The sequence below is a fragment of the Cibotium barometz genome, chromosome 11, assembly GCF_041138505.1.
Source record: "Cibotium barometz isolate CiBa-2024 chromosome 11, ASM4113850v1, whole genome shotgun sequence".
NCBI lineage: Eukaryota > Viridiplantae > Streptophyta > Polypodiopsida > Cyatheales > Cibotiaceae > Cibotium > Cibotium barometz.
Window position 1 is genome coordinate 31,656,785 of NC_141056.1, and position 13,366 is coordinate 31,670,150.

Sequence of the window (13,366 nt, forward strand, 5' to 3'; positions counted from 1 at the left end):
CACCATCACTCCCTTTCTGCACAACTGGTATGCAAGTATTTGTTATTTTCTTCAAGGAAGCCAATTCCAACAGATCATCCAATGCATTATCAAGAATACAGTTCAGCTCATCATCCAAATTCTCACAAGCTGCAATATCCAACTCATCACCCGGATCATCAATATGTACTTCATCCATAGTATCTTCATTAGTGACATTTTGATCATCACATTCTACCTTGACTGGCTGAAGTACAGGCACATGCAAGTCATTACTCATTTCTGAATCAGAGAGATCATCCAAGTCATTTCCATACTCAAACACATCAGGTTCCTCAGCATTAACATCACTTTCACAATCTATAGCATCATCAATAATCTTCTTAAACAACATATCAGGATTTCTCTGTTCACATGGTAGATAGCATACTGGAGTCTCCATCACTTCCCCAATCATAGGCTGAATCATAACTGGCTGCACATCATCAATACTTCCATCCTCCTTCTCCTCATCTTCTGAAAACTCTTCAGGGCTGATTCCAAAAACCTTACCCTTCTCCACTTCCAACAGGTTAATCTGTCCCATATCTTGCTCTGCAAATGTGACCTTACGGACTTCATGAATATTGGGCTGAATTGCATCCTTCATCTGCATACTGGGGTCAATCACCCTATCATTCATTCCTATAGACAATTGATACACACCACCATTAGCTTTGGCTGGTTTCTCACATTGTGGACTGATATGACCTCACTCACCACAATTCCAGCATTGCACATCACTCGAATACCCTCTCCCTCTTCCAATATCTGCTGAATTTCCTTCAGAACTAGATGATGCATCAGTCTTCTTTCCCATAACACCTATGCCTCTTCCTCTTCCTGCAGACTCTATCCAATTCAAACTTAAAGACTTCATGAGCTCCACTGCTTCATGAACATCTCTCTTCAAAGTATCCTCTTGTTCAGGAACAACAGCAGCTTCTCTTTCAGGATGCATACTCTCAACCTCTGGCATCTTCACAAACTTCTTCGGCTCTTCTTGTATTCCCAACTGTCTCAGACGCTTCACCTTCCACTCCTTCTCTCGAGCAACTCTGACAGCTTTCTCAAAGCTATCCAGATTCTTCAGCTCCACCTTTAGACGGAGGGTTGGCTCCCCACAAACACGTCTCCCTTTATCATCTGTGGGGGTACTTCAGGAATCAAAGCTTCACACCATAGACTCCATAGTCTACCAAACTCAATCAAATACTGATCCACATCCTGACCATCCTTTTGCTGAATTTTACACAACTCTTTCCACACTTCATTCGGACTCCTCACATGGACAAACTGTGTCAAAAATGCAGCTCTAGCTACACGGTACTCAGGATCCTGTTGATGAGCATTCCTGTGTGTAGTCACAAACATCTGTAGCCATGCTTTTGCATCACCCTGTAAGCAATAAAAAGTTAAAATTTGAGAAAGGATCTCCGGGGTTGCCATGTCCTTCATCAAAGCTGTAAACTCCATCTTCTCCAGAAACCTGATTGCACTCTTCTGTGGCAATCCCCAATACTCTGGAAAATCTTGAGCCATCTCTTCAATCTTTCTTCACACAAACCCTTGTCTTCTTTCACAAACCGAAGGAAATTTCTTCCTCTGTGGAGGCACCAAAAAGTGATGACACGGAAGCGGTATAGTTGTATATGCCTTTATAGAGTGTCACACTTCCACACACTGATACAAACACACCCAGAACACCAGACCCAAGAACATAAACAAACTTTATTTTAGCATAAGTCTTCGTCTTTACAAAGTTGGACATCCATTACATCCTCAGAACCATCTTCATCTAGCACCCATTCACAATCAGCCCACTCCCCTTCATTTATATGAAGTATGACTGACCAGTACCTTGCATCACTATATCAGAGTATACAATCTCAAACATAGAAGCATCTTCAAAGTACAGTTCCTCGATATCCGGACCAAGCTCCAGGACAAGATACATATCTGAGGTGGGCTACCCTCAAAGCTTTACTTCAGGTTTACAAGACTGTATTTCCAGGACAGTAAGTATTATAAACAAACATACAAGTATTCAGTTCCTGTTTTGACTCTTAACACAAAACTTCCCAGAAAACCCAAGCTTAGAGATTCCATGCGCAACTTCAACATCTTTGGAGACTGAAGACCAAAATCACCATTGCTTGCCATCAGCAGTGATTGCATTGGAGAAGACAATGACCACCAACTAGAGTTCATAGGCCGGCCATATTGAGGAGGTAGGCTTTGTTGCGCGCCCTTATGACTGGAGCGAGATCCAACAAGGAAGCCTCTGCTTTCTCTCTCTCTCTTTGTGGCTCTCTTACACTAGTGGCAGCAACACACACTAGCTCCAGCGGTAGCAATACAACTAGCAACACACCACTACTCGCCACCAGCAGCAACAATACTATAGCAAAAGCAACACACCCTCTAGCTACTACGAGCTACACCCCAGGGTAGAAGCATGTTAACGTGCACAAAAAATGCTGTCCCGGACAATGCTAGTTAGTAGTGCTTGTTAGCATACATTCGAGAGCCAAGAATACGTCCATTTTGAAATAAACTTTCCATAATTAATGTTAAATTTACTCGACGCCAAATTCAAATGTAGCATCTTTTCAGTTTACTGAAGTCATGGTGTAGTGGATGAGCGCTCTCTCTCTCTCTCTCTCTCTCTATCTCTCTCTCTCTCTCTCTCTCTCTCTCTCTCTCTCTCTTTCTCTCTCTATCTTTCTGTCTCTGTCTCTCTCTCTCTCTCTCTCTCTCTCTCTCTATCTTTCTGTCTCTGTGTCTCTCTCTCTCTCTCGCTCTCTCGAGGTTCTCCATGATCTGTGTAAGCCAAGCTCTCTCTCTCTCTCTCTCTCTCTCTCTCTCTCTCTCTCTCTCTCTGTGATGCTGCTCAAACAGTCTCACCCTCTCCCTTTGCCTCGCATTCTCTCCGTGTAGCCCACTTCCTCCCCATCTCATAGAGTTATGGCGAACCATACCTTGCAATCTGATCTGGTAGGTTTACTTGCGTGTTTAAGGGCAGCAGATGAAGGTAGCAGAAGGGATCCTTTACAGACAATGAATCCGAACTTGGAGGACCCAACTTGTACTGCCATTAGGGATTATGACAGACAAAGAAAGAGGAAACAAGGAGAGAAGAAAAAACTTAAGCAGGTTCAGGTTCGAGAGCTTGCCTTTGAGGAGGAAAAGAAGAAGAAAATCTCGTCTGAGATTGTGGCACTGTTCAAGAGGAGGACTAAAGGAATTAGTACAGAAGACAAGCAAGAAATTTGGAATCTAGTATCTCATCATCCTGTCGTGCAAGCAGTGTGTCCAGAGGAGTCTACTATTCAAAGTGCAATCATGTGCAATGTTCGTAACACCTTGGCGCTTGTAAAGCAGCCAAGCTGTAATGAGGAGTTGTATTTGAAGCATACAGCATTGTCCATGATGTTGAATTCAAAGGAGAACATGCAAATGTCAAAAGTCTCAAGACTCCTTAAAGTTCCGCGTCGATCCTTGTACAAGGCTAAATTGCGGGTGACATCGAATGTTGACGGTGGAATGTTTTCATTGGCTACATGTCAAAAACATGCCCATCGTAGCACAATCACAGATAAAATGAAAGAGCTGGTTTACACATTTTGGAGGGATGAGACACATGTATCCCCTAACAAAAAAGATGTTTGTCGAAAGAGGATGGGGAGAAAAAATAACATAAAGCACCCTGTACACCTCCTTGATGAACCTCAGGTAATTGATCTAACCAAAGCACCATTATTCGAGTACACTAAAAAGCATGTGAAACTTTACAGTTAGCATACTGGTTGTTATTTACACTGTGGTTGTTTATGGTTTATTCTAGCTAGAACATGCTATACTGTATATGCTAGTTCAAATCTTCAATATGTTGATCACCTTACAGAGTGTGTTATTTATCATATTAGTAATGCTAATTAGTATACAAGCCATACCTGGAGGCACACTGTAAAAGTTAGCAGACTGTGTATGCTAGTTAGCATACTCTATGTGCTAATTAGCACACTCTACATGCTAGAACATGCTATACTGTATATGCTAGTTCAAATCTTCAATATGTTGATCACCTTACAGAGTGCGTTATTTATCATATTAGTAATGCTAATTAGTATACAAGCCATACCTGGAGGCACACTGTAAATGCTAGTTAGCAGACTTTGTATGCTAGTTAGAATACTCTATGTGCTAATTAGCACACTTTACATGCTAGTTAGTATACAAGCCATACCTGGAGGCACACTGTAAATGCTAGTTAGCAGACTGTGTATGCTAGTTAGCATACTCTATGTGCTGATTAGCACACTCTACATGCTAGTTAGCATGTACTCTATGTGCTAATTAGCACACTCTACATGCTAGTTAGTATACAAGCCATACCTGGAGGCACACTGTAAATGCTAGTTAGCAGACTGTGTATGCTAGTTAGCATACTCTATGTGCTGATTAGCACACTCTACATGCTAGTTAGCATGTAAATGCTAGTAAGCATGCTGTGAGTGCTAGTTCGCATATGGTAGGTGCTGATTAGCATACTGTAAGTGCTAGTTAGCATATTCTAAGTGCTAGTTAGCATACTCAAGGTGCTAGTTAGCATAATGTAGGTGCATCTTAGCATACTATAAGTGCTAGTTAGCATATGATTAGTGATAGTTAGCATACCCAGATGTGCTTATTAGCATTCTGTGAGTGCTAATTAGCATACTTTAAGTGCTGGTTAGCATACTGTAAGTGCTACTTAGCATACTGAATGTGCTAGTTAGCATAATGAATGTGCTTGTTAGCATACTGTTTGTGCTAGTTTAGCACTGTTTGTGCTAGTTAGCACACTCTGAATGTACCAATTAGCTAACTGAATGTGCTACTTAGCATACTGAATGTACCAATTAGCCTATTGAATGTGTTAGTTAGCATACTGTCAGTGCTAGTTAGCATTCTGCAAGTGCTAGTTAGCATTCTGCAAGTGCTAGTTAGCATACTGTGAGTGCTAGTTAACATACTGCACATGCATGGAAGCATACTGTAAGTGCTAGTTAGCATACTGTAAGTGCTGGTTACATACAGTATGCTTCCGTGCATGGCCTGTATACTAATTAGCATAACTAGCATAATAACCGCCTTCTAACTCTCATAATTGCAGGTTGAGCTCTTCTACAGATTCAAAGAAAAGCATCCAGATTGCAAAATAGGTATGAGAATGTTTGAGATGATGAAGCCATTTTTTGTACGACGGCTGAAAGATAGATACACATGCTGCTGCAAATATCATGTGCAGATGTCCTTTTTAAAGGACACACTTAACCATATGCGGTCTCAGTCATTCGGGCTACATGGAGCCCAATGCAGATGTACATGCAGCGTTTGCGTCAGAGGTGATGAAACTAGCAGGGGTTGCATGGCTTTATGTTAAACTTTCAAAGGTGTCACACATCTATGGGAGTCAGTTCTCTGCCCGAAGCAGATAGATGCTGGTTACCACAATAGTGAGTGTTTGATGGGCGAATGTAAGAAATGTGGTGTGAAAAATCTAGAAACATGCTGCTTAGAGACACAAAGCCCAGGTAAGAATATCTTTGTAAAATTGTTTGCATATGTGGAGGCAACAGATAAGCACAGAGACAAAAAAAAAGAGAAGAGATCTTGTGACTAAAGAAATGCAGTGCTGGGAGTTTCTTCAACTCTTACAGACCAAGCTGAAGGTTTTTATCAAACATAACTATATCGCTCGATGGCAAGCACAACAGTTCAAGGATTGTATTCTTAGATTTCCTGAGGACGATGTGGTTGTGTCGATTGTAGACTTTGCAGAAAACTATGCATTCAAGGAGCAAAATGAGATTCAATCCATGCATTGGCACTCAAGTCAAGTAACTATTTTTGTGCACATAACATACTACCGCAGGGAAGGGGAAGTAGTCGAGAAAATCCACTTCTTCATATCACATGACAAAGTGCATGACACATTGTTTGTCCAACATTGTTTTATGCTGCATTGTGGCTGGTTACAGAGAGAAGGTGTCACTCCAAAACGTCACTGGGTCTGGTCAAATGGTGCTGCCTCACAGTTTAAGGCTGCTAGGCCTTTCTATTTTGTTGCAAGGTATGCTGGACTGACAGGAATGGAGATGAGCTGGTTCTTCTTTGGATCAGGACATGGCAAGGGAGAGCATGACGGTGCAGGCACAGTTGTTAAAAGATCGTTGACACATGAACAGCTGAAGCCTAATGGAGCAACTTTAAAGTGTGCTGCAGATGTGGTTGCCTATTGCCAAGCTAACCTATCAAAGGGAGCAGCTACATCATATCCTCTAAAAGAAAGGGAATGTGCCCGTGTGTTTTGGGAGATCAAAGTAGGTGATGTAAACAGGGAGGTTAAATGGAATTGTGCCACGGTTGAGAAGTCTCGCACCTTGCATGCTTTTCGTGGTCTCACAACCGATAGGATGCAACTACCATTGCCACAAGACCATTGGCATGCTTTTGTGATGCATGCATGAACCATAGTTGGAATCGCTGCACTAACAAATCTCATGTGCAGCCTTGGGATTATCACACTCTGATGCCATTGTCTGATGAAGTTGAGGATGAAGAAGACACTCCGACTGATGATGCTCTTGAAGGACAGATCATTGGATATGAAAAATTCGTGTATGAAGGCCACCATGATGCATTAAGTAGTGCTTTGTGTGTTGGTGACACTTTTGCAGTGAATCCGGATGCTACAACCAATGATGAGAATGTAGACTTTTACTTGGTAGTGTATTGCAGTAAAAGAAAGCAAAACAGGGTTACATTGATGAGTGGAACAATGTAATTGACAAAGGCTCTTATGTCGTGCAAGGACTGTATTACAAGCAAGTGGATGCATACACCTTCAAACTAGACTACAATCAACCTGTTGTTCACATACTTTCAAATCTTGTACGTTGTATCAAGATACCCATGAAACACATGCAAAAGAGAAGGCAAATGTACACAATCACCCCCGAAGATTATAAAGCAATCTATAACAGCATGCCATTCGATTTTTGACATGAGCGTCATGGTCTTTTATTCTATTTTGTATCTTGTGTATGCTTACTACTACCACAGTATATGCTAATTGTGTACTAACAAGCTTCTACAAAGTGTGTACTAGCTAGCATAAAGCGTATGCTAACTAGCATACAGTGTATCCTAACTAGCATACAGTGTATCCTAACTAGCATATAAAGTATGCTAACTAGTATATAGTATAGGCTAACTAGCATATACTATATACTAGTATATAGTATAGGCTAACTAGCATATACTGTATGCTAACTCGCACAGTATATGTTAACTGTATACTAACTACCTAATTTATATAGTATAGGCTAACTAGCATATACTGTATGCTAACTCGCACAGTATATGTTAACTGTATACTAACTACCTAATTTATATTGTGTGCTTACTAGCATATAGCGTATGCTAACTAGCATACAGTATATGCCAACTAGCATATAGTGTATGCTAACTAGCACAGTATATGCTAACTGTATGCACACTAGCGTGTGCTTACTAGCATACAGTATATGCTAACTAGCATATAGTGTATGCTAACTACCGCAGTATATGATAATTGTTTACTAACAAGCTTCTACATAGTGTGTGTGCTAACTATGCTAACTACCGCAGTATATGATAATTGTTTACTAACAAGCTTCTACATAGTGTGTGTGCTAACTAGCATAAAGCGTATGCTAACTATGCTAGTTAGCATATACTATATGCTAACTAGCAAACAGTATATGCTGACTAGCATATACAGTATATGCTGACTAACAAGCTTCTACAAAGTGTGTGCTAGCTACCATAAAGCGTATGCTAACTAGCATACAGTGTATGCTAACTAGCATATATAGTATGCTAACTAGTATATAGTATAGGCTAACTAGCATATACTGTATGCTAACTCGCACAGTACATGTTAACTGTATACTAACTACCTAATTTATATTGTGTGCTTACTAGCATATAGCGTATGCTAACTAGCATACAGTATATGCCAACTAGCATATAGTGTATGCTAACTAGCATATATACCGCTAACTAGCACAGTATATGCTAACTGTATACTCACTAGCTACTATATAGTGTGTGCTTACTAGCATACAGTATATGCTAACTAGCATATATTGTATGCTAACTACCACAGTATGATAATTGTTTACTAACAAGCTTCTACATAGTGTGTGCTAACTAGCATACAGTATATGCTAGTTTGCATATACTGTATACTAACTGGGTGGTTGCAAGATCAGGGTGCCCAGTTTTGTCCACTCAGGCACCCTGTAAACAGTAAAAAAACAGGCATTTGTTTACCTTTAGTAGCTAATCTCTCCTAGTAAATGAAGGAATTTCGTTTCAAGTTCTTTTGTTGGAACATCATATTCAAAGTTGGTAATATAGTTGCATAATTTGATTAAGCATTAGATAGTCAAAAGTCCTCATTTTCTTAGGTACAAAGTCAATGTATACACCCTGTCCCAAATTTGAACTGGTTCCATAAAATGCTAATATCTTTTACATATAAACTCATATGAGATTTCCACTTTGTACCTTAGATCTTCACATAATATGGAGCTTAACTTGATTTTTTGAGAAAAATTTAAGATATCTGTCTATTTTCTTTAAATATTTCAAGGTCTTTAAAGTGTTATAATATACGCCACTTTTTGTACCCACAATAGCTACCACTTAAAATCCTCAATCTTGTAGATCAAAAGAGTGGGTAGATACTGAGACATTAGTAGAATGTGCTGGTTAGTAAAAATTACAAATCCAATGGTTGGATTTTTAATAATCTCTTTTTCAAAATTCTTCCAGACTATCAGAAGGCCTGCAAATATCAATAATCTAATTAGTAAAATTACATTTTTGATGTGAATCATCTAAAACCTATAGGGACTATTGTACTTATCATGGTGCATCTATGGAAAAATAAATTAGATCACTCTAAGTATGGAAAGATCATTTGTTTATCATTTCATCATATTTTTGATTAATTTTGATTAATTAGACTAATTTATATTAATTTAAGTTATATTGGGTTAATTTAAGGACAAGCGTATTTTCTATTATTTACTTGATCTCATTTTAAGTACCTTGCTCCCCTAAAATTTGCTCTCCAAGCATTGTCCCAGTCCAGCATAAACTGGATAAAACTGGATACCCTGATACAGTATATGCTGACTAGCATATACAGTATATGCTAACTAGCATATAGTGTATGCTAACAAGCACAGTATATGCTAACTGTATACTAACTAGCTGCTATATAGTGTACTAACTAGCATACAGGATTATGCTAACTAGCATATAGTGTATGCTAACTACCACAATATATGCTAACTGTATACTTGCTACTTTATAGTGTGTGCTACCTAACAAAAAACCCAATACATAATTCTGTAACACATAAAAATGGAATAGTAGGAGGCAACTGTTGAAAAGATTATCTCATCATTAAATTCCAGCATCAAATAACATTACATAGGGTTTAATTTTACAATGAGTCACACCCGCCAAAAATCTTTACGCCTCCTCAGAGGGCGTTTGTAGTGACCGAGCTTTTTTGCTCCCTCCTTTTTCTCTGCTTTCTCCTTTTCCTCTGCTTTTTCCTTTCTCTCTGCTTCTAGGTCGCCTCTCTGCTGTTCCTTTTCTTTTCTTTCCCTCTCCAGCCTAGCTTTCTCCTCTCTCTCTACTTGTAGGTCATCTTCCTTTTGTTTGCGACGAAGTTCTGCTTGTCTCTCAGCCTCTAGCAACTGTTTGATGACTGCATCAGAGAAGTTATCAGAGCCTGTATCAAAGAAATTGTCAGCCACATACGCTGCCCGATCATCTGATTGCAGCCAAAGAAAAAGCCAGTCTTTCAAAGTTATCAGAGCCTGTGTCAGAGCCTGTATCAAAGAAATTGTCAGCCACATACGCTGCCCGATCATCCGACTGCAGCCAAAGAAAAAGCCAGTCTTTCAAAGTTTCTATAAGAAACTGTTGTCTCTCCTCACAGCACTCTGGTCCTCTAGCTTCGGAGTAACGAGCCAAGCTTGTGCTGGGTTCTGAAACACTTTGTAGAGGCTATCATCAATCAGAAGCGTGTTTTGGGCATTGTACGCCGGATTGTATTTCCAAAACAAGGCTAAATCTTTCATAAACACAGGTTTATTCAAGATCTGCCAGGGTTGTGGACTGCAGTGCTCTTGCGCAAAAAAATCGGCAATCCTTGGCACCTGCAATTTAAAAACAGCCCTGCAAATATTCATGACTTTACGATGCATGCTTGTGCTCCAAATATACACACTGAAGAACTGAAGACACCAGTCCAAAAACATGTGGCTGTCCTTGCGACGACAGAACACCTGCTTATCCTCTACATTGTATTTTAACATTTCATCTGCATATGCAGGGGGCTTTTCGCCGAAGCGAGTCTCTACCACCCTCAGCAAAAGACCGTTGAGATCTAGTAAAAGAGCCCTTTTTTCATCACACAGTCGCTTAGGCACCCATATTGGGTCTGGAAGAGAATACCATTCAGCATATATAACCTCCCTTGATAGGTGAACATAATTTAGGCGCTCAAAAATTCTACGGGCACGCTGTGAATATCGTTCGAGCTGCTTTTCAATCTCCAATTTTTGTCTCCTTATCTGCCTGACTTTGCAAACTCGCCATTTCCGTAATTTCTGCCATTGCATGGCAGCATTTACATCAGGCAAGGCAATTAATGCCAGTTTCTCTTCCTCTGCAAAGAAACAGCGATACGAAGTGAAGAAGTTCATATGGCAGAAAATTATAATGGACTGCTGCTCAACATTATATTACACAAAGACATTTTCACCGAGAAAATAAAAAAAATTACATGACAGCCACAAGAGGCATTAGGTTTTCAAAATGGCATAGCCATAAGAGTGAAGGGCATAGGTATGGGAACACTAAGTAAAGGCTAAACAACTGAACAGTGACAGTTGCCTGCTTACAGTACAGAATCTGGGCAAAAAAGGAAAGGTCTTAACACAGTTTTTTGCAAGCTCTTGAGCGGGTGGCTTTCTTTTCACCTTTGGTGCTTTCAGCTTTGTCCTCCATCTTCTTTGGGGGGAACCATAGCTGTTGCTTGCAGTTTCTTCAGGTACCTCTTCCGGGCCCACTTTTCTCTTTGCCTTAGCCTTTCGCAAAAAACCCTCGAGAGGGCTGTTATCACCAACTTCCTGCGGGTCCTCTATGCTGTTAGTCTTCAATGTTTCCCCTGATGCACTGGCACTAGCCATTGTCTGCTGAGAAGTTTTTACTGTGTCAGTTGCAGCAGGCATGGCACGCGCATGAGGAACCATGACAAAAAAATCATCTTCTTCTGATTTATTGCTCACGTCACCGCCTTCCTCTGTTGTTTTCATGCTTGCACTTTGCATTTGCTGGGATCCCGCATCTACTCCTTCATTCATTGTATGTAGCTCACCACACTTCTCAGTCGAAGGGTTCTCAGTTGTTGTAGCCTTTCCCTTACCTTTGGTGTCATGCACACTGCCCACATCATGTAGGGGCTTTGAGAGGCCTGCAACAAAAAAATCTTTGATTACACCCTTTATAAGCATGTCATGTATGCTACATAGTATGTTTCATATGCTAACTATGTGTGCAGCTAGGCCAGTATGCTAATTAGCATTCCCGTGTATGCTAGCTAGCATAATCATATATGCTAACTAGAATATCAAGTATGCTAACAAGCATACCAGGTATGCTAACTAGAATATCAAGTATGCTAACAAGCATACCAGGTATGCTAACTAGTAAACCTTATAATCTCTAAGCAATTCAAGTGTACCCAAAAGCTTCTATGTGCTTACTAGAGCACAGTATATGCTAATTAGCATATCCAACATGCTTAATAGCATATCAAGTATGCTAATTAGCATATCCAGTATGCTAGTTAGCATATCCAACATGCTTAATAGCATATCAAGTATGCTAATTAGCATATCCAGTATGCTAGTTAGCATATCCAGTATGCTAGTTAGCATATCCAGTATGCTAGTTAGCATACAGGATATGATAATTAGCATATCCAGTATACTAACCAGCATACTGGATATGCTAATTAGTATATCCTGTATGCTAACTATCATTCTAGCTAGCATATCCGGTATGCTAATAAGCATATCCAATATGCTAACTAGCATACCTAGTATGCTAACTAGTAGACCTTATAACCTCTAAGCTAATCCAATATGCTCCAAAATGCTTACTAGCATATAAAAATTGGTAATTAGCATATCCAACATGCATAATAGCATATCAAGTATGCTAACTAGCATATTCAGTATGCTAATTAGCATAACCAGTATGCTAGTTAGCATACACGTTACCTGAGCACATGTACCAAACATAAAGTGCAGAGATGAAACTTACGGACACTTACCAGTTTACAGGTTATGTCTATGTCACTATCTATGGGGTCATCTTCACGAAGAGGAAACCCCATAGCCTCTATGGTGTCTTTGGTTGTCTCTATTCTGACTTCAAGCTCCATCTTTCGTCGGGCATCCACATCATTGCTTTGCAATAGAGCCTGCAACTCCATCTCAACTGCTTGCAACCTTTGTCTCATGGCCGTGACAATAGGAGTGACCTTTGTATTTTTTGCATTCAAAGCCCTAGCAAGTTCTAGGCCCTCTTGCACTTTGTTTAGATTCTGTTTCTCATAATGTAGCTATGTTTTCATTTGAAGGACAGCTGCCTTCATGCACTGCCATTCCTCCAACCCACAAAATGAAGAAGCTTCCATCTCCTGTCGACTATCTTGATGAGGCTGAAGTGTGGCCTTGGTAGATTTGGCAGTACTCTTTTCTGCCAATGCCATGTTTTCCTCACAGATGTCAGCAGACTCATCCTCAATTTTTGAAGCTGGAAGCTGAAGATTGCGTAGTCTCCACTTGTTAACATGGCCCTCATAATAGCCCTTCTCTCAAAATATCCTGCAAGTACTGCACTGCAAACTCGGTCCAATTGAACCTAATGGCTGTCTCGCTTGCAATCATGGCAGGACTAAATTCTTTCACGAAACCCTTTGCAAATGCAGAGGAAATTTCCATGTTGGTTGGGGCCTTCTGGTATACATTGTAGTGTAGTTTCATCATCGACTCATACATTTCGGTGTGGATGGTGTTGCATTTGATGCGGTACTGGCTGGGATCCTTTGTTTGTTTGAACACACTAAACCATTCAGCATCAGTGACCTGCTCCCACCTAACCATTTTGGGATCTAGCCCCTCCATGGAAAGGCCATAAGCAGCATTGAACTCTACCAAAGTTG

General features: G+C 40.2%; 1 pseudogene; it reads right to left on the bottom strand.

Moving 5' to 3' along the window:
- Window positions 1-10,903: 10,903 nt before the first annotated feature.
- LOC147634061 (uncharacterized) lies at window positions 10,904-12,913 on the bottom strand (annotated as a pseudogene).
- Window positions 12,914-13,366: the final 453 nt, after the last annotated feature.